General features: G+C 36.4%; 1 pseudogene across 1 annotated transcript; it reads left to right on the top strand.

Moving 5' to 3' along the window:
- The first annotated feature begins 20,988 nt into the window (after nucleotides 1-20,988).
- On the top strand, nucleotides 20,989-24,519 carry LOC149211562 (pentatricopeptide repeat-containing protein At3g26782, mitochondrial pseudogene; annotated as a pseudogene). Its single transcript, XR_016250715.1, has 2 exons — nucleotides 20,989-24,104; nucleotides 24,242-24,519. The product of XR_016250715.1 is annotated as a pentatricopeptide repeat-containing protein At3g26782, mitochondrial pseudogene (transcript).
- The last annotated feature ends 1,825 nt before the right edge of the window (nucleotides 24,520-26,344 follow it).

Raw genomic sequence — 26,344 nt, 5'->3', positions numbered from 1 at the left:
ACAAGATAACTTGTATGAATTAACTAAGTTAAATTGACTTGTTTGTCTCAATTAATTGGTGTTGAGGGTCTAACTAGAGTCATGTAGAGTGTCTCCTACTTTATAGGAGCCTTGGTTGAGTTTAATTTGAGTTGAAATTAATTATTTCAGTTTAACTGAGTTAAAGTTAGTTAAGCTAGTTACAACTGATGGAGGAACTAGTAGGAGTTTAGACAGTGGGGTGTTGCTTCATGTGTTCAACTAGCTAATTGGGGATTCACTCATAAATAACTCATGCATGTCAGATATAAGAGTTACCTAGTTAATATTGGAGTTCAGGGACGATGTACTATCAATTGTATAATCATTCGAATTGTATAGGTGGTCCATACAGTCAGAGGAAGGCCTATGAGGATTACACAATTCATATTGAGGAATTTCCGTAATCAATAGGGCGCTAATTCCAAAGGAAATATGGACTTGGGAAAGCTAAAATTTAGTTAATCATTGCCCTGGGCTTGTCTAGGAAGGAGTGAGATAGATAGAGATAGTGCAGAGGTTGCTCGAGCTTGAGAAAAGCATTGTAATCTTCTCATATTTTCTGACTAATGCGGTATACAGATAGCAAGGTTTTTACTGTGGCTTTCCCCTAGAAATAATTGTGTAATGTGATGATTGAATTTTTTTTCTTGTATGCTTCATTATTTCGTGATCATTTAATTGTTTTCGCTAATAAGTAGAGTAGATTTAAGTCTATTGTTTTAGTAAATTACAATTAGCGGTTTGAATCTACAAGGAATTTCTACACAGTGCGAGTTTCCGAGAGGAGAATAGATGTTGCCAATAGGGAGATAAAGAATCAGAGGGAGCATCCCTATGGAAGCTAGTAGTTCAGGATCCAGGGACATCAAACTCATTATTGCAGTAGTTGTAGCAATAGTGCGGAAGCATCAACATAGTAGTAGTAGTAGCAGTATGAGTAGATAACATTGCATGATGTTTTCATCTATACCTTCGAGAGAGATCTGGGGTGATCTAGAGTTGTAGTCCCGGAACAACGCATACATAGGCAGGATCATTGAGGTGTCCTCCTCATGGATCATTACTTTGCTACGAGGGCTCACAATATTCAATTAGTGTTGATAGCAGAGAAGGTGGCTTAGTGTAGAGTTGGAATAATCTCAAATTCTTCAGAGACAATGCAAATAATAGTAGTTAAGAGTTGGGAGACATATGCATCACACTGAACATAACTAATTTAGTATTTTAGATGCTTCTCAGTTGTAGTTGTTGCATTTGCAACAACAATAAATGAGAGGGAGTTGAAATGCAGATGTGGTGTTGGAAACAATATGGTAGTGTCAACATCAACATAGATGCAAGATCAGAGTTTTGTAGTGGTTGGTGGGCAGCAACAACCAAGAATCAACAACGTGACAGGAGATGATACAGAGACAGAATTTTGTGACAGGGTGTGAAACACTAGAATGCAGTCCTCGCTAAGATGGAGTCTTAGTTTTTGTAGCATTAGACGTGTTATAGCCACAAAATTTGGTGGAGAGGATAGAATGTATGATATCCACAAAACCCATAAATCATTTCTTGAAGTTCCACCTAGAGATGACTTAATTAGATTATTAACCTATTTTTTAATGTTTCCTAATTCTAAACTTAGGAAAAACGGTTAATTAATCAGAATTAATTAAGTCAAGGTGAAAATAGTCTAGAAACTCACACCGATCGACTTCAAGATGATCCTAGTACTTGATTAAGTTTTAATATTGGTTGTTGGTGCCCCAAAAGAGGATTATAAGAAGAAGTTGATGGGAATTTGGAGGACACACTAGTATTGTGAGCTCCTTGGCAGATTGAACTATCTAGTTGTAGAGGTCAAGTAGGGAAGAAGAGTGCGAGCCAGAAGGGGTGTAGGTGTCAAAGGGGTAGGGACAGTGATCTGGAGGAATATTTCCAGATCCAGAGAGGCAACAACAAGAGTTCAAGTTATTCCTAGTATAGGAATCCATGCAAGTGTGGGCATCACGAGTGTAGGCAGAAGCTCGAGTACGGGAAAATGCATGAGTATAGGTAGAAGCTTGAGTACGAGAAACAACACGATTTTGGGAAAAAGCATGAGTACAAGAATCTGAGTGAATGCAAGCAATGCAAGTTTCCGAGGTTGCTTATGGAGGAAGGGAAATTCCCTTAGATAATTTCAGCTAGATTTTCTTGTTGTGGATTTTTAGTTTCACACATCTAAATTGTATTCAGAATTTCACTACTACTTAATAATAAAAACCCTCAGTTGGTGCAATGGTTTTCACAAGTTGGGTTTTTCAGGGACATTTGTCCAAAAATAACTGTGTAAAATTTATGTGTGAGCTATATTTTCTCATTTTCCAATGCTATTTTCTTCCGCAGTTTATTTTTGAAAATCATAGTGTGAATTATTTGGTATTTTCCATAGTAGACAATAGATAAATTGTTAAATAAATTAACATAGAAAAATAATTTCCAGTTGCTATGATAGATGAAATTTTCACACAACGTTAGCACCCGGTCTTTGGTCATTTCACGTATAAATGAGATCAATGGTACTGAGCCATTGTTGAAGGGAATTTATCCCACGAAGGGCTTAAATAGGCTAAGTGCCTACATGCTTAGCTAACAGTCACACGGTGATTCGGAGGTCACCTCTGTAATTGATCCAGAGTGTGGTTGGGAACATCGAATAAAAGGTTGTTGGGAAAGGAAGAGAGGATAAATAATTGTATACCCTATTCATTCAACTGCAAAGAAGGGGTTGGGTGATGTTACTTAGGTACATAAGATGAACAATATAAATTATAGGCTACCGTGTCTCCTGAATCAATCTCTTGCGATGAATTCCAAGGTGTGTGACTGTATGAGTGGATGCTCCATTATTATTGGAATTCAATTGTTGAATGACAATGAGGGTGTCATGAAATTGTGATATTTTGGGAAAATGGATAAATAATGGTCATATGTTTTGCACATAGCATAGGGGTGATTTGTGCATAAATATTTGATCCATTTGGATTTTTTAGGATGAGTGGCTTGAACCACTTGAATGGGAGGATTAATCTCCATATCAAATGTACTAAAAATGTAATTATCCATGGGAAGAGAAGGAAATTTATTGGTATTGTGGCTAGGAAGATCACATAAATCATATGGAAGTGAGGCTTAGCCTTAGTATTATGGCTAGCCATACCTTGGTCTATCTTATCAATGTCCCCACTTTTCTTGGATTCGCCCCACATTTCAATTTCTTTACCAATTAGAGTAGAATTATGTTGAGGTCATGTATGTACTATAGGATTTGTAGGGGTGTTGGAAATAGGCTTAACTAGTGTCAAAACTAATTAAGGAGAATTTACAAAGAGAAAGGTGATCCAAGTACAAAAATGGAATTCTCAAAGTGAGATTGGGAAAATTCAACTTGTCCATGACTCATGTACTCATTATTCAAGGAGGGGGGGATATGAACAAAAAATGGTGAAATGGATAATATCGAGGGGGAATGCCACCAGATGAAGGTGTTAAAGATGTCAGTGCATGATGTTAAGGAGATGGATACGAGGAGAAGCTCCCAAGTCTTTGAGAAGCTTGGGAGAAGAACAAAATACATACATGCGATGATCGTAGTGTATTGTTGATAAGTTGAGGACCATAATAAAAATAAAGCGAGGAAAAGTATTTATATTCCACAAGGATGATGTCAGAAAGTGAGCATATTACTTTATTTCCACCTAGAGAAGAAATGGAATTCTTAGGATTGACTTAAGCTTTAGGATTGTGGTATTTAAGCTGGTTAATTATGACTATTTTCCCATTTTGGGGAAAGAACATGGTACAATAAACAAAAGAGAAAATTCACTTCATTGAATACATAAAAATATGACTCAATATAACGCTATAGTCTAAGGGGGCATCAATAACTGAAACATCAAGAAATATGTAGTTTCCTATGTCTTTGATGGGACAATTTTGGTACAACCCTTCATGTTGAGAAGGTATTCCATCATAGGCATGAAGGGTGATTGTATATGGGATGAGGCGAGGTAAGCCTAACTTCTTCCAGAATTGTGTGGACATTGTTAGGTCCCTATAATACTAGTTTATCTCCCATATTGTTATTGTTGTACCCCAAAGAGGCCCACTATTATTATTATGTGCGCTTACATTATTATTTTTATGTATGTCCTAATTATATTTTGACCCTTTAGAATCCTATATATACCAAGGAGGTCTTGTAATTTGAATAATCAAATAACTGTTCATTTATTTGATGTAAAAGGAGCACCCCCGTAGAAGTGTGTTTATTTTCAAGTCGTTGATATATATATATATATATATATATATATATATATATATATATATATATATATATATATATATATATATATATATATATATATATATATATATATATCTATATATATATATATATATTTTGCGAACTCTTTATATAACATTTCGTATCAGAGCTAGGGTTGTTGCTTCAAATGGTTCATCATAATAATTTCATTATATATATATATATATATATATATATATATATAGAGAGAGAGAGAGAGAGAGAGAGAGAGAGAGAGAGAGAGAGAGAGACTGTGAAATTGATGTGACAAGGAGAATAAATCTTAAAGAACAACTAGTTAAAATATCAACTCTTGATTCACTATAGTTAAGGAGGTATGGTCCAAGGAAGTTAGGGTTTGTGGATGCTCCTAAATTTTATCTCAAACAGGTGGCTTGGGGAATATAATCATAACTTCATTTCAGGAATCCAAATTGAATTTCATAAAGAGTGGTTGAAATTTCATGGAATTTAGTTTCTTGGGTATTATTTTTAGGGATGAAGGTTGAAATAGTGACACCTAGCATTCCATATAAGTTTTCTTTACTGAATTAGTCCATAAACAGGTAAGCTTGGGATATTTTGTATAACTCTATCCTGAAGAATCCAATATCAGTATAACTAGTAGGGTTGGAAAGAGGATACATTGGGCTACCACCTGTTGTAATTTCAGACCTTAGGTGTCTAAAATCACAGAGATACAATAGTTTCAATATCAACCTATCAAGAATCTCAAAATAAATCTCTAAAAGGTTTTTATTTTTAATTTTGCATAAATTTTTGTTTGAAAACTTAGTCTGAAGTGAATCAAAGAGCATATTTAAGCATATATATAATTAGTTGGTTCCAAAATGCTTCCCAAAAAAAATATACACCCATTATTCCCTCATAAATATCTACTATGACGCATGAAGAAGAGGAAGAAAGGCAACATGATATATCAAAATTATTGGAACAAGTCCAACATTTTTTTCTCTCACAAAGAGAAACCAAAAATTAATTGTAAGTAATGATGAATGTCAAGATAAACGGTTTAAAAATAGAAATTAAAGGCAAAATGGATGGTTTAAAAGAAGAAATAAAAGGCAACATGGATGTTTTAAAAGAAAAAATAAAAGGTGATGAACGATTTAAAAGAAACCATTGAAGTTTTGGAAAAGTTGCTAGAATAAAGGCATCCGAATGGTGATAAGTTATTTAAGGAAACTCATGATGATAACACACAAAATGTGAATCATGATTTTAGAGACTCAGCTTTTAGTTGAAGACCAGCCATATTCCAAAAATCGATATGAGAAAGTTTGATGGCAAGGATCCAGTAACAAGGATACTATAGATGGAGCAATTCTTTGATCTACATGATGTTCAACACACACAAAAGATATGCATTGAATATTTATATTTAGAAACTAATCATTTTGTGTGGTATCGATGGCTTTGTTCTTGTAAGTCACGTGTCACTTACATAGGACTTGATAGTGCTTTATGAGGATACAAAGAGCAACAAATTCTTTATCCAGTTGATAAATATCAAACAAAAGGGTTCAATGGCATAGCACATTGAGGAATTCCAAAGATTGAATTTCAAGGTAACAGATATTCCATAGGAGCATATGGTTGATGTCTTCATAGTGACTTTAAAGGATAACATCCAACATGAGGTTCACCTTTGGTAACATAATTCATTGGAGAAGGCATTCATGGTGGAAAGGAAAATTGAAAGAAAATGTATAGGAACAAGGAGGTACACCACTCAAAACAATAAATATGGAGGTGTTCCTGCTCCTATACTTCCACAACCTATAAGTTTGACATCACAACAATAGGAGGAAAAAAGAGCGAAAATGTTTTTTTACAATTGTGATAGAAAATACGTTAAGGAAGAAAAGGAATAAGAAACATCAAAAGAGGAATATATACACTAGGAATTAACCCTAGGGATTGAAAAAGAAGAAATGAATCTGACCATATCTTGCAATGCATTGGCAGGAATTACCACTCCTCGAACTCTCAAGGTAGAAGGATGTATCAAGAAGAGAAAGGTAATAATACTAATTTATTCAGGTAGTGCCCCTAATTATATTCATTGTAAGATAGCCAAGGATTTAAATTTCTTTCTATACCCAATGCCAGAATGTCAAGTGATGGTTGTAGATAAAGGAACTATAAATTTCTCAGGGAAGTGCCATAATATCAATCTAACAATGGGGAAATATTTATTGAATAGTCCAACGATTGTCATTCCAATGATTTTTGCTAATGTTGTATTAAAAATTCAATGGTTACAACCTTTGGGGACAAAAACTTTAAATTTCAATAATTTTTCTTGAAATTATTCTGTGAAGGAAAGAAAATTGAATTAAGGGGTATCATTGGGAAAATTTGTAAGATAATCGACTCTAATTGCATGAAAAAGATTTTGAAGAATCAACAAGAAGGTGTAATTGCACAATTATGCTCACTAGATGTTCAAACATATAAGTCACCCATTTCTCTATATCTCCAAAGAGTCCTTGAAAATCATTCCCATTGAAAAATTGGCAACAATAAAATCCTGATTTATTTCCCCCCTTGATTTAAATTAGGAGAAAAATGGATTTCCATATCACAAGACAAATAGAATGAGTTAACTGAGTTGTTATCACTTAGTTTAGTTAATTTGAGTTGTAGGCTTAACTTGAGTTGTGTACAGTGATTCCTAAATTTTAGGAGCCTAGGTTGAGTTTAATTTCAATTATAACAATTTAATTTAGTTAAAGTGAGTTAAGGTTAGTTAAACTAGTTCTAATTGTTGGAGGAACTAGTAGGAGGTCTAGTAGTGGTGTGTAGCTTCAGTGTTCAACCAATTAACTGATCAATCAGCTAATAATTAACTCATGCATGCGTGCAATTTGAGTTACCCAGTTGAGATTGGAGTTTAAGGGTCGTGTAATATTAGTCGTATAATTATCCAAGTTGTACAGGTGGTGCATGTAGTCAAAGAAGGACTTATAGGGAATGCACGGTTCTGGATAGGTAATTAATAGGGGTCTAATTCCTTGAGAAACAGAGCAAGGAACTAGGAGCTTGGTAGCAAGGAAAATTGGCTAAGTGTTGGATAGAGTTAGTTTGAGAGGTAGTGAGATAGATTATACTTGTGTAGAGGTTGCTCGGGCTTTAGAAATAAATGCATTTCTCCTCTATATTCTATCTAATGCAATACAGATAGGAAGCGGTTTTGAGAAGTTACTTTCCCCTAGATATATCCTTGTGTATGTGTGTTAATTGATGATGCATGCTTTTGATATAGCTTCTCACTTGTGAATTGCTTTCCGCAGATGAGTAAAGTAGATTTGAGTCTTATGTTTTAGAACATTACATGAGCAATATTGAATCTATAATTAATCTCTACATGGTCTCAGAGTTAGATTCACATTAGAGAAGATAATTTGAAGTTGTGTTTATAGGAGGTTCAAATTTTACAATCATTATTGCAGGATTTCTCTAGGATTGAGAAGATGAGGAAGATGGATCAAGCAACTTGTGAAGCTATCTGGATGAGGAAGATTCTTGTTGAGTTATTTGGTTAGACTATGGATCACACTATAATTTATTGTGACAATTAGAGTTGTGTCAAACTCTCTGAAAATCTAGTTTTTCTTGATCGATCCAAGCATATCAACATCCGCTATCACCATCTGTGAGATTGTGTGCAGATGCAGATTATGTTGTTGGACTACATTTCCTATAAACGAACAAGAAGCAAATATTTTGACAAAGTGTTTTTTTCAAGAGGGAAATTTGAGTTCCATAGAGGCAGGATTGGGGTATCTAATAATCCCTTTCTTTCCGAGGAGTGTTTAAAATTGGTAGAAAGAAAATCTTGATTTAATTTTCCCTTGAATTAGATTAGGAGAAAATCGAAATTGCACATCACAAGACACCTAGAATGAGTTAACTGAGTTTTTATCACTTGGTTAGCTTAGTTAATTTGAGTTGTGGGCTTAACTTGAGTTGCATATAGTGATTCCTAAATTTTACGAGCCTAGGTTGAGTTTAATTTCAGTTGTAAGAATTTAATTCAGTTAAATTGAGTTAAGGCCAGTTAAACTAGTTCTAACTATTGGAGGAACTAGTAGGAGGTCTAGCAGTGGGGTGAAACTTCAGTGTTTAACCAGTTAACTGATAAATCATCTAACAATTAAATCATGCATGCATGAAATCCAAGTTACCTAGTTGATATTGGAGTTCAAGGGCAATGTACTATTAGTTGTATAATTATCCAAGTTGTACAGGTGGTGCATGTAGTCAGGGAAGGACCTATAGGAATTGTGTAGTTCTGAATGGAGATTTCCTAATTAATAGGGGGCTAATTCCTTGAGGAACAATGAAAGGAAATAAGAGCTTGGAATGAAGGATAATTGGATAAATTTTGGCTAGAGTCAGTGAGATAATTATAGTTGTGCAGAGGTTGCTCACGCTTAAGAAAACATTGTATTTCTTCTCTATTTTCAGACTAATTAAATATAGATAGGAAGGGTTTTGAGCTGTTTCTTTCCCCTAGATATATCCTCATGTATGTGTGTTAATTGATGATTCATGCTTTTGTTATAGATTCTCAATTGTAAATTAATTTCCGCAGATGAGTAGAGTAGATTTGAGTCTTATGCTTTAGAACATTACATGAGCAGTATTGAATCTACATTTGGTTTCTACAATTCCAAGGTATTTGATACTCCAAAGGGTCTACCACCTATTTGTGATGATGATCATGTTATTTACTTAATTATAGGAAGTGTTCCTCTAAACATAAAACATTACATATATACCTATGCCCAGAAGAGTGAAATCGAATGTATGGCTGTAGAAATGTTAGAGGTCGGTCTTTTCTCTGCTCTAGTTGTGATGTGTCCAGATTATAGGGAGCTCAACAAGCTTAATATTAATGATAAATTTCCTATTCCTATCAATGATGATTTTTTTTTTATGAATTACATGGAGCAATATAATTCACCAAGATGGATCTTTGTTCAGGATATCATCCAATTAGAATGAGGACGGAAGACATTCCGAAAACAACATTTAGAACTCATGAAGTTCATTATGAATTTTTGGTCACGCCTTTTGGCCTTACTAATGCACCTTCCACATTTCAAGTTTTGATGAATTCCATTTTCAAACCCTCCCTTAGAAAATTTGTGTTAGTATTTTTTGATGATATACTAATCTACAAAATGTAGAATTTTCACCTATAGATCAACTGATATATGCAATATCCTAAAGCATAATACTAGATCTACTTCTACCATAAACTTTGCGGAAGCTTAAACAGATATGAGCATCATCAAGCATGAATAGGTATAACTAAGAATGAGAAGTAATCAACCATAACACAAAATAATTTACTTGGGAAAAGCCTCAGCCTAAAACCCCAACTTTGTATTATCATACAAGTGGAAATATAGCCAGTATTACAAAAAGAATCAGCTTAAAAGCTATCCTTCTCTCTCTGTAATGCCTCTGCTGCTCATAGATAGACAAAGGCCTCTCTCTAACCTCTGGTCTACCCTCCAAGCCTCCTATTTCTTTACGCAATTTTGATTGGGGTCCAGTGCAGCCACTTGTGTGAATTGGCATGTTCACACACTCACTAAACTCTGTTCTAACTAGAAGCCCTGAAAGAGATAAATCCTCATCATGGATGAGCTTCCTTTATAGGAAAAATATTCATCCAACTGATAGTACAATGTCCCTCCTTTGATCTCAACTGGGTCTCTGTTTGAACTGACATGCATGAGTTATCCACAAGAGAATATTCAGTTATCTGAAGAACAATAGTATCTCAGTCTTTTGAGAGCTAGAAGTTAACACTTCAGGAATGAGATCATAGGGTCTAGAGTAATGGGGGTCCTCTCTTTCCAGACCCTCCTGGATATGATTTTTTTAGGGTCAAATACAAGGAGAGTTTTCTGTTGAGAAATGTGATGAGCCTCAGTACTACAACAAGAATGATGCAACTCCCAAGGCTACCAACTTTAATTATCAACCCGGGGTTTGTACAAACTTAAGAGGTATCAACACTAGATGTTCAACATACAATGTGTCCTTCCTTTGTTGTCATGATGTAATGGAGTGCATGTAATGAAATAAAATCCTAACTAGTTGTGTAAATGGAAATGCTTGAAATGGAAACCTTAACCTATTGCAAGAAAGAAAATACAAGGAAAAAATATTTTAATTGCATAAAGTAAAGATCATTAATTAAATATCAATCATTACATTTCAAAGAGTTTAGATCCATTGACAGAGTTCATTGGATGTGGCAATCAAGAAAATCATTATTGTATTATCCAATTCATAAATTTGTCCATTAACCCAAATCACTTAGATGTTTTATGTGGGTAAAAAGGAATGTCATAAGTGGTGTTTATTCCTCCTCAACTACTGATTTAGAGCCCATGCGTTATGATTCAATCCTAAGGGACAAAAACCAATCTATTTGAGAAAATCTAGGCGAGTATAAACATGCTAGAAGAGTGCTACACAAAACATGTTTTCTATAGGAAGATATAATTCACCGAATGACCAAGAAAATTAAATCTAAATCGTATGGGACAAATTTTTTTATTGACTAGGATGTCTTAAGTATCCATTCCAAGTGGAATCACTCAAAAATACCCTTGTTAACCCATGTTAAAAAATATAAAAAAATTACTAGTCTAAAATCTAGAAATTCGAAAACTAGTGAGTTAGTTAATCTATCAAATGCTTAACCTAATCAAGTGAAAATGAAATGGAGTAAATTTTGTTATTATCTATAATGTTATTTTATCTAATGAAAGTGTAATCAACTCAATTAAAGCTCGTTATAATGTTATAAAAAATAGTAGAAATTTACTACTATTTGCCACAAGGGACTTCCAGAAATTTAGATTTGGGAATAAGAAAACTAATCCAAGTAGCCCAATAATTACTATGACCTTTTAAAGTTGTTCCAAGAATGAAATGATTCTTGTGATCCTGCAAAATAACTTACTTCAACCATTTAACCCAATCCTACAACAAGAAATCATCAATACTAAAAGCAGAAATAGAAAAAAACGAGAACAAGAAATGCATGTGAATAAGAAGAAAAGTAAATTGTACAAAAAGGCTATGAGGCTTCTGGGATGGACAAACCCAAGGAAACTCAGAGTCCTATGAAGAACACCAAGATTTAAAAGTTTAACATGGCACCAATCTTCATTATTTCCATCAATACAATTACATCCCTAAAAGAAATGACAATGGAGTTGCAAAAATATGTGTTCTCTCCACAAGAAGACTAAGAAAAATCAACCCCTAGAGGAAAATTTGACTTGGTACTTATACAAAATTATTAGGACGCATTCTCCATGAAAGGAGGAATCTTTCCCCTCCAAAATCCCTCAATTAGTGGATATGGTTCCACACACTACAGCTATGCATTAAATGATAGAGAACACATTCCTAGATTTTCTCAATCATTGGAGCTCCAAAATCAGTGAAATAATTTCAAAAATACCTTGTTGATTTATTATCCAATATTGGTCCTCCTATAGTAGGTAGAAAGTCCCTAAATTAGCTCCTCCTCCAAATCTCCATAATCTGCTTAATATTCTCACAATAATATACAAAAATAAATAATATTGGGCAAAAATATGTAATTATCCATAAACCTTCATAATGAACATATTAAAGCTAAAAAACATTATTAAGTGTAGAAGGAGAGGTTTAATATAGCCTTCGTGTGCCTAAAAAGGGTTAGATGGGCCTTAATCTATGTCTAATTTGGAGGCCCATCAAAATGTTAGAGCAAGAATTAGGCCTTTTGAAAGCTAGGACGATCAAACAAGGATTTAAACAGTGGAGTCGCCAAGGTGAGCCTATCTTCAACCCACACTCCCTTTTTCTCACCTAACCAAGGGGCGTACACGTGTCGTACACAGGGAAAATATTCTTATTAGCTCCCGACAATAGGGCCAGAAGTCGTTGTAGATCCTAGAGACAACCCCCAAGTTAAGGAGAGGTTAGTGCCTAGGACATCTTAGTCTCTCTTGAAGATGAATCAATGCTACTCAAGAGATAAATGTAAAATTATTTAAATTTTTTTTCAATTTCCATTATAAAATGTAGATTCAATACACATATAAAAAATATATCATTCCCAAGAGTAAATGTTTACATCCAGTGGCCTACACACAGAGAATGCAGCTTGATTGGTCGTTGTAGGAAAGATGGAAAGGAGAAATACAAGGAAGGAACCTAGTGCAGAGGGTTGGACGGGCACAAAATCTTATGCAATAAATCTCAGTACAATCATGAAAACATAGAGGAAATGAAGTGCAAAATTATGGAGTGCGTTTTAAGGCTTTCAACTCAATATCTCATAGGTACTATCTGCTATTACATAACATAGATAAGTTTTCAATCCCGCAAGTACTGTCTGCTATCACATAACATTAGAAAGTCTGTGTTTTAAGCATGAATCCAACAGCTACAATTACACAATTTATGAAGAAGAAAAATACATATGAAATTACACACAAAGGTAGAACAGACACTACATATCCCAATGCTTGGAATCACCAGAAACTTATTCATTAATATTCAAGGATGAAATACATGTCACATGCCCAAACTTGTGAAATTTACAAAACAATTATAGCCTCTGGAACAGGAAAATCAAACCAAACTTGGAACCTTTCTCCAAAGACATAGTTTAGAACCTTTCCTTATGAGTTTTTCCTCCCTTTTTATAGGGAGAACCAAAATAATAACAACTTGCAAAATATCTTAGAATTCTACAATTGTATGAGCATGAGATCAGCCTAACTATCCTAATGGTTACATAAAAGACTTGATTCTTTTCTTGAAAATGAAACATTAACAAAACATGAAGAACATGAGGTGTCATAATTGACACAACAAAATATCTCCAATGTCAATTCCTCTTATTTGCTAAGGTGGACTCAAGCTCCATTATCTGTGTTTGTGGTGGGTTGATGGTCTGACCATGCCTCTACCATTATATTCCTCCCATGGTTACCTGCCAATTCACCTATGATTTTCTCCCTCTAATTGCTTATATTCCCCCTTTTTTGAGCTAGTCATGAATTGGTGTGGTGGCATTGGAGGTGCTCTGCATTGACTGGTGACTAAACAAAGTTGATAGTTGTCGACCCATTCATCATTAATTACCTCTATGCTACATTATCAGAGCCCAATACATCTCGTTACTTTATTAAAACTATATTACGATATAACAATATTATGATTTCCTTTAGATCCCTTTTTTTTAGCCCCTTATCACATTTATGCCATAGGACCGTGTTGTGACTGATGGCTTCAAATTTATGTGCTAAGGCCCTTAGAATATTGCGGGGGACGTATCTCTTAGTTTATTTTCTCTCTGCCTTTGGGTTTTTCAAGCTCCATGACCAAACTCCATTTAACATCAGAAGCGCCATACATCGTAACTTTTCCAAAATGCATTTACAATGGAGTTGCGAGAACCTCAATCTCTGATAAGCTCCATAACACTCTAGGTGTTAGGCCCTACTCTATGCCCCTGGTGCTTTGTGATCTAAACTTAAACATGAACGCAACAACTTACAGATATAATCATAAATATAGAGATGCAACAGAAAAACACTTCATTTCGTTAATAGAAAAATATTGAACTATGCTTACAAACAAAATGGAAAGAAGATAGCTCGAGTGATGGTAGCTTATCTCTGAGAAGAGATGTGGCGGATACATCCCTCTGAACGGTGTTACAATGAAGCTCCAAGGCCTATTTATTATTGAGAAACAATGGAAATCCGTAAACATCCAAAAACCTAACCCTAAGAGATGAAGTGCCAAAACTGTGAGCCCCGTTTGTGTAAATTGGTACATCAACTTCCCCGAGTCGTAACTTTGGCATACGATCTCCATTTGGTTATCATAATACCTCATTTCGAATATCTCAAAGAGAAGTCCAAAAGCAAACTTGCAAGCTAGTTTGGGGCATTTTTGATCTCTCCATTTTTCATAAAAACGTCGTTTAGGGCCTCAAAACGGCTCTGAAGGTTCAGGACCCGAAAAAACTTCCAAAATTAGTAAACTGTGCTACAATTAAGGAAACTGAAAATCAGAAAGAGATAGTGTTGGGGGTCCAAGTGGAATAGGCGGTTGGCCATCAATATCCACCTAGATCATTCCTCCTCCCTTAGAAAGCAATGGTCCCCTTACGTTGAGTGCCTCCATGAGATGGGGAAACTTTTGCTGAACTTGGTCCTTGGTGAGCCACTTGCCTTGGTGAAGGATTTGGCTAGCTTTGCCAACCCGATATAGTTGGATATTTTGCTAGCGAGTGTTCTTGATCTGTGTGTCCATGATTTAATCAGAAGAGACCTATTCCATGTAGTCTGGGTTTAGCTCTATTGGTGTGAGTTGTTCTGCAACATCGAATGTGTCCAACAATGGTGGAAAGTATGGCCAAAGGTGGTCTACATTGAACATTGGGTACAAACCAAGGAATGATGGAATGCTAAGCTCGAAGGCATTTTCCCCTATAGCCTTGGTGATGGTGTATGGCCCATATCAGAGTGGGTAAAGCTTGCAGTGGGGTCCAACGAGGCACTGCTTCTGCAAATGTAGCCAAACTTTGTCGCCCACCTGGAACTTGTGCGGCACCCAATGTTGATCATGGCGCTGCTTGTACTTAGCATTGGCTCTGTCCAATATATCATGGACCTACTGGTGAATGTATTGAATGCGCTCAATGAAGTTGTTAGCCCTGTCGACTTCGAACTGGACATGAGCCGAATCTTCCTGAGTAGCTACAAATGGTATGACCACATCAATGGGACATAATGTATGAAATCTGAGCCCTACCTTAAAGGGGTTGTGGCCCATTGAGTTGTCGAGAGCTTTGTTGCAACTATGCTAGACATAGGGGAGACTTTCATCCCATGTGCATGGATGCTTCAAGTTGTACATGCGTAGAATGTATACAATCATCATGTTGACAACCTCTGTTTGGCCATCAGTTTGGGGATGGAAAGCCATGGAATTAGTAAGTTTTGTATCCAACATCGACCAGAGACTTGACCAAAATGAACTCAAGAATCTGTTGTCCCGATCTGAGACAATGGACTGTGGGATCCCAAAGTGTACCCATACGTGCTCAAAGAAAAGCTTAGCAATGGCCTCTGTTGTGATACTCTTCTTGAAAGTTGCCATGATGGCCATCTTAGAGAATCTGTCGATGACCAAAAAAATGCAATCGTTATCGTGCTTAGTATAAGGAAGGCTCGACATGTAATCCATGGAGACAGATTCCCAAGGCCAACTAGGAGTAGGTAGAGGAGTATATAGGCCTGCTTCGTAATGGTTAGTTTGGCAATGGTGCAGGTGGTGCAGGATCTAATGTACTTCTTAACATCCTGACAAAGTTTTGGCCAATAAAAATACTTCTACAATACCGCCATTGTTTTCTCTACTCTGAAATGTCCAGTGCCTTGACCGTAGTGTGCCTCCCAAATCATCTTGGCATGCTCACTTGAAGTAACACAAATGTGTCCCAGGTGGCATAATAGTGCATCATGAAGGTGAAAATTTGGAACTTGCTTCCCTTCCTGGAGTGTTTGGTATGTGTTGCCGAATTCTAGACCGCTCTTGTAAAGATGTGGTCACCCCGATGTCTCGTGCCCATAGGAGTCGAGCACAGTGATCAGCGCCATGATTAGTGGTCGGCTGAGGCAATTAGTGACATTATTGGTGATGCCCTTCTTATACTTAATGTTCAAATGGAACTATTGCAGGTAGGTGGACCATTTTTTATGGCGATCATTCTGCAACTTCCCTTGTGTCTGTATGAACTGTAGAGGTCAGTGGTCTGTGTGGATGATCGTTTCCTTCCTCAGAATGTAATACTTCCATTGATGACATGCCTACACAATGGAATAGATTTCTTTGTCATAAGTGGGGTACTTTCGGACTGTGTCTGAAACTGTCTCACTGTGATAAGCCACTAGATGCCCATGCTAAGTAAGAACTGCACTAATAGCATAGTCAGAGGCATCTATTTAAATCTCAAATAGTTGTTGCAGGTCTTGTAATGTGAGTACTAGTGTAGAACATAGGTGATTCTTTAACTCGGAGAAAGATTGTTGTTGGGTTTTAGACCAAAAAAACTTTTCTTTGGCTCTGCCCTTGGTGACTTGACTTAAAGGCCAAGTGATATGAGAGAACCCCAACACGAACCTACGGTAGAAGTTGGCAAGACCTAAAAATCCGCAGAGCTCTGTTAAATTGGTTGGGGTTGGCCAATCCCAAATGACTTGTATCTTGGATGGGTCCACATGTACATCCTGCTTATTAATTATGTACCCAAGATATTGAACCTGGGTCAGGCCAAAGGTGCATTTCTCCAAGTTAGCACACAACTTGTGTTGTCATAGAATTTGAAGGACCCATCGAATATGGTGGAGGTGCTCGTCCCAACTCTGGCTGAAGATAAATATGTCATCTAAATACACCACCATAAATGCATTGGTGAAGGGTCGCAAGATGTCTTCCATTAGTCTCATGAAGGTTGCAGGGGCGTTCATCAATCCAAATGGCATGACCAACCATTCGAGAAGGCCCTCCTTGGATTTGAAGGCAGTCTTCCACACATCAAAGGGTTCAATAGGCACCTGGTGATAACCTGACTTCAAGTCAATCTTGCTGAAATATTTGGCCCCCTTGAGCTGGTCAAGAAGGTCATTAATCCGCGGGATTAGGTACCTATTCCAGATAGTGATCTTGTTCAACACCCGATAGTCAATACAAAGCCTCCAAGTCCCATCCTTCTTCTGTACCAATACAATTGGGTTCCCACATGGTGATGAGCTTGGCCTGATGTGCCCTTTCTACAATAGTTCTTGAATCTGCCTCCTGATCTCATTGTTCTCCATAACAGAGTGCCGATATATTGACCCATTGGGCAGTGACGTGCTTGAGGTCATATCGATGGAGTGCTTGACCTGACAGTGCAGAGGTACCCCTGTAGGTGAGGCAAAAATATCCTTGTACTCCTCCACAACTTTGTCCATATGTTGCTGATGTACAGAGGAGCCCTACCTAGAAGTTGTGGCCACAACCTTCTTCTTGCCTTGAGGGAGAATCATAAGGAAATCAAATTTCCTAGTCCAAGAAATGATCTTACTGCATTGCTTTGTAGTGATAAAAGAAATGGCGGTAGGTGGGGCTACCTCTGGTATCTTGTACAACTTGTTGGCCAAGGTAATAATCACAAAGCAAGGTCTAGACTCATACACAACATGTCACTTCCACAAGTATGGTTGTCCTAACAATACATCAAAAATTTCAAGAGAAGCAACATCACACAGTACCTCATCCATGAAGGGCTTGATGTTGTAGGGAAGGCGGCACTGTTGGCTGACGCGAAGATCTCATCCTTGGTGAAGCCACCTAATGGTGTATGGTTGTGGATGTGTTGTAGTCTTTAGGCCAAGACGCTTCACGACCTCTACTGAAATGAGGTTCTTTTGGCTCCCGTTGTCAATAATGAACTGCAGTGGAGAATCCTTCACCCACATCTGTGAGCGGAAGAGGAATTCCCCCTCCTCTATATCATCAGGCTCAATCTTATGGATCTTAGTGGTGGTCACGGTGGCACTGGGCTCCACACCAATGATCTGCTTCCCTTTGTCAATTCCCTTAACGGGTTCTGATTCAGAGTGAGAACATGCGTCTAATTCATAAGCCTTAAGCTTGGCCACCAGTGATTGCTTGGCCTGACACTCACTTGTTTTGTGAGTGGAGCTCTTATGGAACTCATACCATTTTCCCATGTCCTTTTTCTTCGTCGTGTTGTTCTTTGCTTGCGTCTTTGGCAGGCTATCCTGGGTAGCCCTGCCTTGGCTTGGTCCTTTGTTATGTGGTTTGGGGGTGCCTTTTCCTTGCTTTGGATTTGTAGATCCAAAGTCCCGCTTCTTTTGTCTAAACTTTTGATCAATTTTGATAGCGTACGGTACACCATGCCGAGTGAGAAAATGTCCAGGAACTCCAACTCATCCCGGATGTACTTGTGTAGACAGATGTGGTACTTGAGCACCAAATGCCGCTCAGTATCCTTGATGCCCAGCTTCATGTGAAGGGTATGGAAAATATTTGTGAACTTCGACACATCTTGGTTTGTTCTTTGTCGTAGCATGGTCTACTTTATGTATTTATTCATAGCTCCCAATAGGGTAATATTGTTCCTTGATGGCATCTCAAAAAGAATCCCAAGTGGGTGCATCTAAAAACAATGAGGGTTCACTCTCATCCTTTTGTTCATAGTATGTTTCCCACCAGTCCTTGACGTGTGGGGCGGCTTTGAGAAGTGCAAAAGTAATTATTTCCCAATTGGAAAAGTCATGAATTGAAAATATCCTTCCAACAGATTTAACCATTTATCTACAATGTATGCATCTATTAGGCCTTCAAATATGGGAATATCGAAGTTAACTTGTACCTTAAAAGGAGTGGCACCTCTAGAGTGGCTGTTGGATGAAGATGCATCGCTTGTGGGTAGCTATCGAAGGATCTGGGCAAATTTATCCTTCATCGCATCCCTCGGTCACTTGAGGGCTTCCTCGAGCAACATTTGGAAAGGATTTCCTACCCCCTCGTCTTTCTTTTCTTCCTCCATGGGAGGTCGTTGGGTTTTGTGAGGTTGATCTTGCAACGGTTCAACTAGATTGAGCCCTAACTCCTTATACCTTGACCTCATTTGGGACATGCAAAGAAAAACAGAGAAAGAGCAGACTACTCGAATACCACTGATCTGAACTTAAACATGAATTTACAACTTACAAATATAATCATAAATATAGAGATGCAACAAAAGAACACTTCATTTCATTAATAGAAAAATACTGAACTATGCTTACAATCTTAATGGAAAGAAGATAACTCGGGTGATGGTAGCTTATCTCTAAGAAGATATGTGGCGGCTACATGCCTCTGAATTGTGTTACAATGAGAACCAAAGGCCTATTTATTATTGAGAAACAATGGAAAACCCTAAACATCCAAAAACCTAACCCTAGGAGATGAAGTGCCAAAACTATGGGCCTCATTTGGATAAATTGGTACGTCAACTTCCCGGGGTCGTAAATTTGGCATACAATCTCCATTTTGCTATCATAGTACCTCGTTTCGAAGAGTTCGAAGAGAAGGAAAAAAAAATTGGCAAGTTAGTTTGGGACATTTTTGGTCTCTTCATTTTTCTAAAAATGTCGGTTAAGGCCTCAAAACGACTTCGGAAGTTTAGGACCCGAAAAACTGCCAAAAATAGTAAATTGTGCTACAATTAAGGAAACCAGAAAACTGAAAGAGACAGTATTGGGGGTCCACGTGAAATAGGCAGGTGCCCATCAATATCCACTCAAATCACTCTGGGTCCTTGTGACCAAACGCCAACCAACATCGAAGTCCCTTTCATCGGAACTTTTTCAAAAGGCATTTACACTAGAGATATGAGAACTCCAACTTCTGATATACGACCCCCAAGATGATGTCATGCTGATGTCATCATCTCCACGTGGCACCTCCTTAGTGGTGACACATGTCACGCAGATTTGCCCCCTGGCCCACCTAAAAATGTTGAATCTAACTGCCATGTGTCCTCTATACTACCACGTCATGCTGGCGTCATCTGCCATAGTCAGCTCTTGAGTACCAATCATCCGCTGCCATGTGTCCTACTAGAGGAGAGAGAAAGGGGCTTTTGGTTCTTTTGTTTTGCATGTGATTTCCTTTTTAAATATCTTCTCCTCGCAACCTCGATGTTTATAAAAGAATTCAATTTAGAAAGAACCTACGAGATTTCGATCTCCGAAGTTCCGTAATCTCTAGACTTTGATATCATCTTGTTTTGAGGTCCGACCTCTCGAAGTTTGGGGTCTGATGTTAAGACCTTCCAACATTTGCTTGCTCTGATATTTGCCTTCCGATATTGGGTTTTGATATTCGCCTTCTCCAGCGCTTGACGATATCCAACATTCCGATGATCAATTCTCGAGATTTCGGCTTTCCCTTTTCATTTCGGTTTTTGACTTCCTAATTTTGACTTTCCCTTTAGTAAACCTATATTGCACCCGTAATTCTCTATACTAGGGATAGAAAATAAGACCATTTAACACAAATACAAGATAGTATGACAAATAACAAGAATAGTGATAATCTCACTGTTATATTTAGACATTAAATTTTTCATTATATTATTTATAATTTATTTTACTATTAATAATTATTATAATGTTTAGATAATTTATTTTCTATTAATAATTACTAGAGTTTTTATATTTTTAAGCAATAATAAATAATTTTTATATTTTAATGTTTTAAAGCAATAATAAATAATTTTTATATTTTATGTTTTTAAGCAGTAACAAATAACAAATTATTGATACTCAAAGTGCCCTACTACCACAAGACTCACACCAAAGGAATTTTTTTTGACAAAGTTTAAAAAATGTCTCGATAAGTTAAAATTATCATTAAAATTAATTTAATAAAAATATATTATCGAGGTAAATAATATAATAAAATATCAAAGACATTATCTTTGATGTTGAATAAAGTTTGAACAGGCTATTTTCGACCTTAAAAAGAAGGTTCAGAATAACTCTCACTCTCCACTGCACTCATGAAACAGGGAAATATGACTCGCAAGATGATTATGCAGAGATTCCGTACAAACGTCATAACAATCTAAATCAAATAGTGTTTGTGAAATCCATAGCCTCCCCAGCACGACCTTAAACATTCCAACAAAAGGATGAACATGTTGGTTTTGCAGAGAAATTACTCTGAACAATGACGGACACAAACATTCTAACAAACAGATGAACATATTGTTGGAGCAGAGAAATTAGTTTTCATTATGGGCATGTTATGTTAGGCTATCTACTCCCCTGTTTTGACTGGTGTATGATGGATATCTCGCTATTTTCTCTACCTTCTTCATGCCTGTGCCCCTCTCCATCTCTGATTGAAACTTCATTCCATCACACGCATCTCCATTCTTATTATCTTTGTTTTTATTTTTATGGCAGTTCTTCTATCCCCACCTCCATTTTTTTAGCCGCAGCAGTTAAACAGCGGCGTAAAAATCAAGTGAAAAGGGGGAGAGGAGTTTCAGCTTCTGCAAATGCATATGTCGACCAAAGCCAATTCACGCAAACGGCTATACACAAAGGAGGCAATGCTTTATTATCGAATGACACGATCAGAGAATATGTAAAGAATGGCTTGTGGGCGAAAGCTCTGAGGATGTATTATCAAATGCAACGCGCAGGCATGAATCTGGACAAGGTGGTATTTATTTCTGCAATCAATGCATGCGCAAGCCTGTCAGATCTGCAAGCAGGAAGAAAAATTCATGATGATATCATCGCAAGGGGGTTTGAATTGGATGTTTTTGTGGGTACTGCTCTGGTGTCAATGTATGTCAAGTGCGGAAGTCTAGAGAATGCACGCCGAGTGTTTGACAGAATGTCTAAACGAGATGTTGTTTCATGGAATGTAATCATTGCTGGTTATTCACAGAATGGGCAACCTGGTGAAGCATTGACATTATTCAATGATATGCAAGTCCAGGGAATAAAACCTAACTCAGTCACCATTGTTGGTGTTCTGCATGGATGTACACAATTATTGGCCCTGAAACAAGGTAAGCAGCTTCACAGTTATGCAATAAAAAATGGATTTGAATCTAATGTTATTGTGGCTACTGAGCTTCTAAATATGTATGTCAAATGTGGGAATCTTACTATTGCCAATGAATTGTTTGAAAGAATGCATAAACAAGATGTTGTGTCATGGAATGCAATCATCGCTGGTTATTCCCAGAATGGAAACCCCTATGAAGCATTGGCCTACTTTAATGAAATGCAAGTCCAGGGAATAAAACCCAACTTGGTAACCATAGTTAGTGTTCTTCCTGTATGTGCTCATTTATTAGCCTTGGAACAAGGTAGGCAGATCCACGGTTATGCAATCAAAAGTGGTTTTGAATCTAATATTCTTGTGGGTACTGGGCTTGTAAATCTATATGGCAAATGTGGGAATGTTAACATTGCACACAAACTGTTTGAAAGATTACCCAAACAAGATGTTGCATCATGGACTACAATCATTGCCAGTTATTCCCAAAGTGACAAACCCTATGAAGCCTTCACATTTTTTATTGGAATGCAAGCTCGGGGTATAAAACCCAATTCTATCACCATTGTTAGTGTTCTTCGTGCATGTAGCAATTTAATGGCTGTGGAGAAAGTTAAGCAAATCCATGGTTATGCATTAAGAAGTGGATTTGAATCTGATGTTGTTGTGGGCACCGGGCTTGTAGACACGTATGCGAAATGTGGAAATGTTAACATTGCCCACAGATTATTTGAAAGAATGCCTGAAAGAGATGTTGCATCATGGACTGCAATCATTACTGGTTATTCCCAGAGTGACTGTCCCCATGAAGCCTTGGCATTCGTTATTAAAATGCAAGTTCAGGGTATAAAACCCAATTCAATCACCATGGTTAGTGTTCTTCCTGCGTGTGCCAATATAATGGCTCTGGAACAAGGTAAACAGATACATGGTTATGTAATAAGAAGTGGATCTGAATTCGATGTTGGCAATGCACTTGTAGACATGTATGCCAAATGTGGGCATATAGGTATTGCACGACAAGTGTTTGACAGGATGTTGATCCGAGATGTGGTCTCATGGAATACTATGATTTTGGCATATGGAATTCATGGACATGGTGAGGATGCTCTTGCTCTTTTTTCCCGGATGCAACAAGCAGGCACAAAGCCGGATCATATCACCTTCACTGCTGTTTTAACTGCCTGCTCTCATGCAGGGTTGGTCGACCAGGGCCGGCAATACTTTGAGTGCATGAAGTCAGATTATGGCCTTGTACCTAAGCTGGAGCATTATGCATGCCTGGTTGACCTTCTTGGGCGTGCTGGGCATCTAGATGAAGCACATGAGATTATCAAAAGGATGCCATCAGAGCCTGATGCTAACGTGTGGGGGGCCTTGTTGGGGGGCTGTAAAATTCACTGCAATATTGAGCTTGGAGAACAAGCAGCAAAACAGCTTTTTGAATTGCAACCAAATAATGCTGGAAATTATGTACTTCTGTCAAACATCTATGCCGAGGCACGCAGATGGGAGGATGTAGTAAAGTTGAGGAAAATGATGAAAGAGAAGGTAGTGAAGAAGCAACCAGGGTACAGTTTTGTTGAGGTGCATAGAGAGGTTCATACATTTCTCATGGGAGACACAACGCATCCTCAATCTGAAAAAATTTATGCAGGGTTGGAAACCTTGAATGGGCAAATGATGAAGGCGGGTTATGTGCCTAACACAAACCTTGTGCTGCAAGATGTGGAGGAGGAGGTGAAAGAAAACATTCTATCCAGTCACAGTGAAAGGCTAGCAATTAGTTTTGGGATCATCAATACAAGCCCACGCACCTCCATCCGTATCATGAAGAACCTTCGTGTTTGTAATGATTGCCACAATGCCACTAAGTTCATCTCCAAAATTGTTGGGCGAGAAATTATTGTAAGAGATACAAACCGTTTCCACCATTTTAAGGACGGGTTCTGTTCTTGTGGTGACTATTGGTAATGCTAGTTGTTCAGCAAGAACAAATTTACGCTTTCAAACAAATATATTCATGCGATTCCTTTGTCAGGTAGAGTATAATATGTTTCTGCTATCAAACTAGTATCTCATACTAATCTCTTGTTAGATAGAATATAATAGTAGTTGTACAAAGAGAGGAATATGTTTACCTATTTTAGGTGAATCTTTTGATGTGATGATGAGCAGCTCTCTACTCAGCTGCCAAAGAAGTTGAACACAATGTTAAGAGATGAAGAACCATTTGAGCATCCTATTTCTGCAAATCAAATCTTCCTGAACCCCGGAGTAATAGAGTGAAGCGCAACAAAGGAAGATCAGGGGAGTTTAGATAAGCTCAAGCCATAAAAATATTTTTACACTACGGAATTGTGTCCAATAATTGATATAATATTACATGTAGATGCAAAATTTTGTAATATATTTAATTTAACATGTATACCCTGGGCTGTTTTTAGTGCATTGCGTCCTATGACATCTATACAACACAAAGTTATATATGTGGTAGGGATGTTTTATTAGCTTAATAAAATTGTTCCATAATATAGTTATCTCACAGTATATAATAAGTTTTCGTTGATGAGAAAGGGTTGTTTTTAACGGTGGAAAACGAACTGCATGATTATGAGATGGTAGAATAGATTCTATAGGTGTTTTTTAAAATACTGAAATATAAGTATATATGATATGATAGGGTGAAATATAAGTATATATGATATGATAGGGTGTTTTGTTAATATCATTTAAAAGGTTTTTCTAATTTTTTAAAATAATATTTGGAAATGTATTTAATTTTATGAGTTTAAGTTAAATAATGTGATTTCATGTTGAATAGATTGTTAAACTTTTTTGCTTTTATTTTTTATATTATTATATGTATTTTGGTTGTTTTCAAAAATTAGTTATAAGTCATGTATAGCATGTTAATCATAATATTTAATGTAAAATAGTTTTTTTTTATGGATTTTATAACCAAAATTTTGTATCTTTCATACTTTTTGATATCAGGTTTGATAAAGTTTGTTTGTTAACATACTTTATATTTTGCATTTCGCAAAAAAGTCATGTGGGTAAGATAATTCTATGTTTTTGTACTCTATTTAGAGCAATTAGAAACTTGGCTATGTAATTTTTGAGTAATGAAAATCTAAATGTTTAAAGAATGGGCAAATTTTTTTTTTCAAATTATTTTCATTACATTACACCCTCAAATATAAGATACAAACATGGTGATACAAACATGGTTTATTTTTTTGTTAAGTGTGATATTCTAGAGGATGTGACAACCAATATGGTTCACTAATTAAATATCTAAAATATTTAGAATATCATGAAATTAGAAGACGTGACAACCAATATGGGTCACTAATTAAATATCTAAAATATTTGAATATAATGAAATTCATTTAAGATATGAGAAACGATAGTAATGAGCCTCATTTAATATTTTAGTGAGAGTACCTTTCATCAATAATCATGTCTGAAACATATATTTTCTTAACATATTATTATTTTATGAGAGATGATACAATATAGTAACGAGCCCTCTATAAATATTTTAGTGAGAGTATCTTTTCATAAATAGTCATGTCCTTTGGTTGAACATATCTTTTATTAGAATATGTTTCTTAACTAATTATCCATTATTGATAATCGAAACAAACAAAGACTGGAGATGTTTGTTCTTGAATGTGAAATACACAAACGTATAGTAAAATAATATATATTAATAGAATAATATAATGAATAGGATGATTGTTACAATGAGGGGCTATGTTATAAATACTGAGCAAGCTGATAAGACACCCTTTACACATTTTAATTAATTATTACTTATTATTATGTTTGTTATATTGTCACATCGTTAAAAGATGTTTTGTCCTCAAAGCATAATGAAAACAATTATCTTCTTGTTGTGGATGTCACTTTGGCATGTCGATGTCGATCTTGTTGGATATTTCTAGAAGAGAACCATGTAATGGAATTGTGTAAGAGATATTGATCTTCTTTGTAGACCCATCATATCTCTTCATTTCTTTTTTAATTTTTTTTTATTTCTAATATATTTACTATTATTATTTTTATTTCTTTATTTTTAATTAATAATATTATTCTAATAATATTTTATTTTTATTTTTATAATGTATTATTTCAATTTCTCTATTATCCTAAGTTCACTAACCAACTGTCGGGTCATTTGTATTGGACTATTTCGAGAACAAATTCTTCATTTGGCCATGGCCCATATGTGGTGATGTTCATTGGGAACACTGCTAGAAGGGATGAATACAT

This window comes from Pinus tabuliformis, chromosome 1_1 (genome assembly GCF_031772625.1).
Source record: "Pinus tabuliformis cultivar Carrire ecotype Pingquan chromosome 1_1, CPIR1, whole genome shotgun sequence".
Lineage (NCBI taxonomy): Eukaryota > Viridiplantae > Streptophyta > Pinopsida > Pinales > Pinaceae > Pinus > Pinus tabuliformis.
The sequence above is the reverse complement of the archived record's forward strand: the minus strand, read 5'-3'. Positions and strand labels throughout refer to the sequence as shown.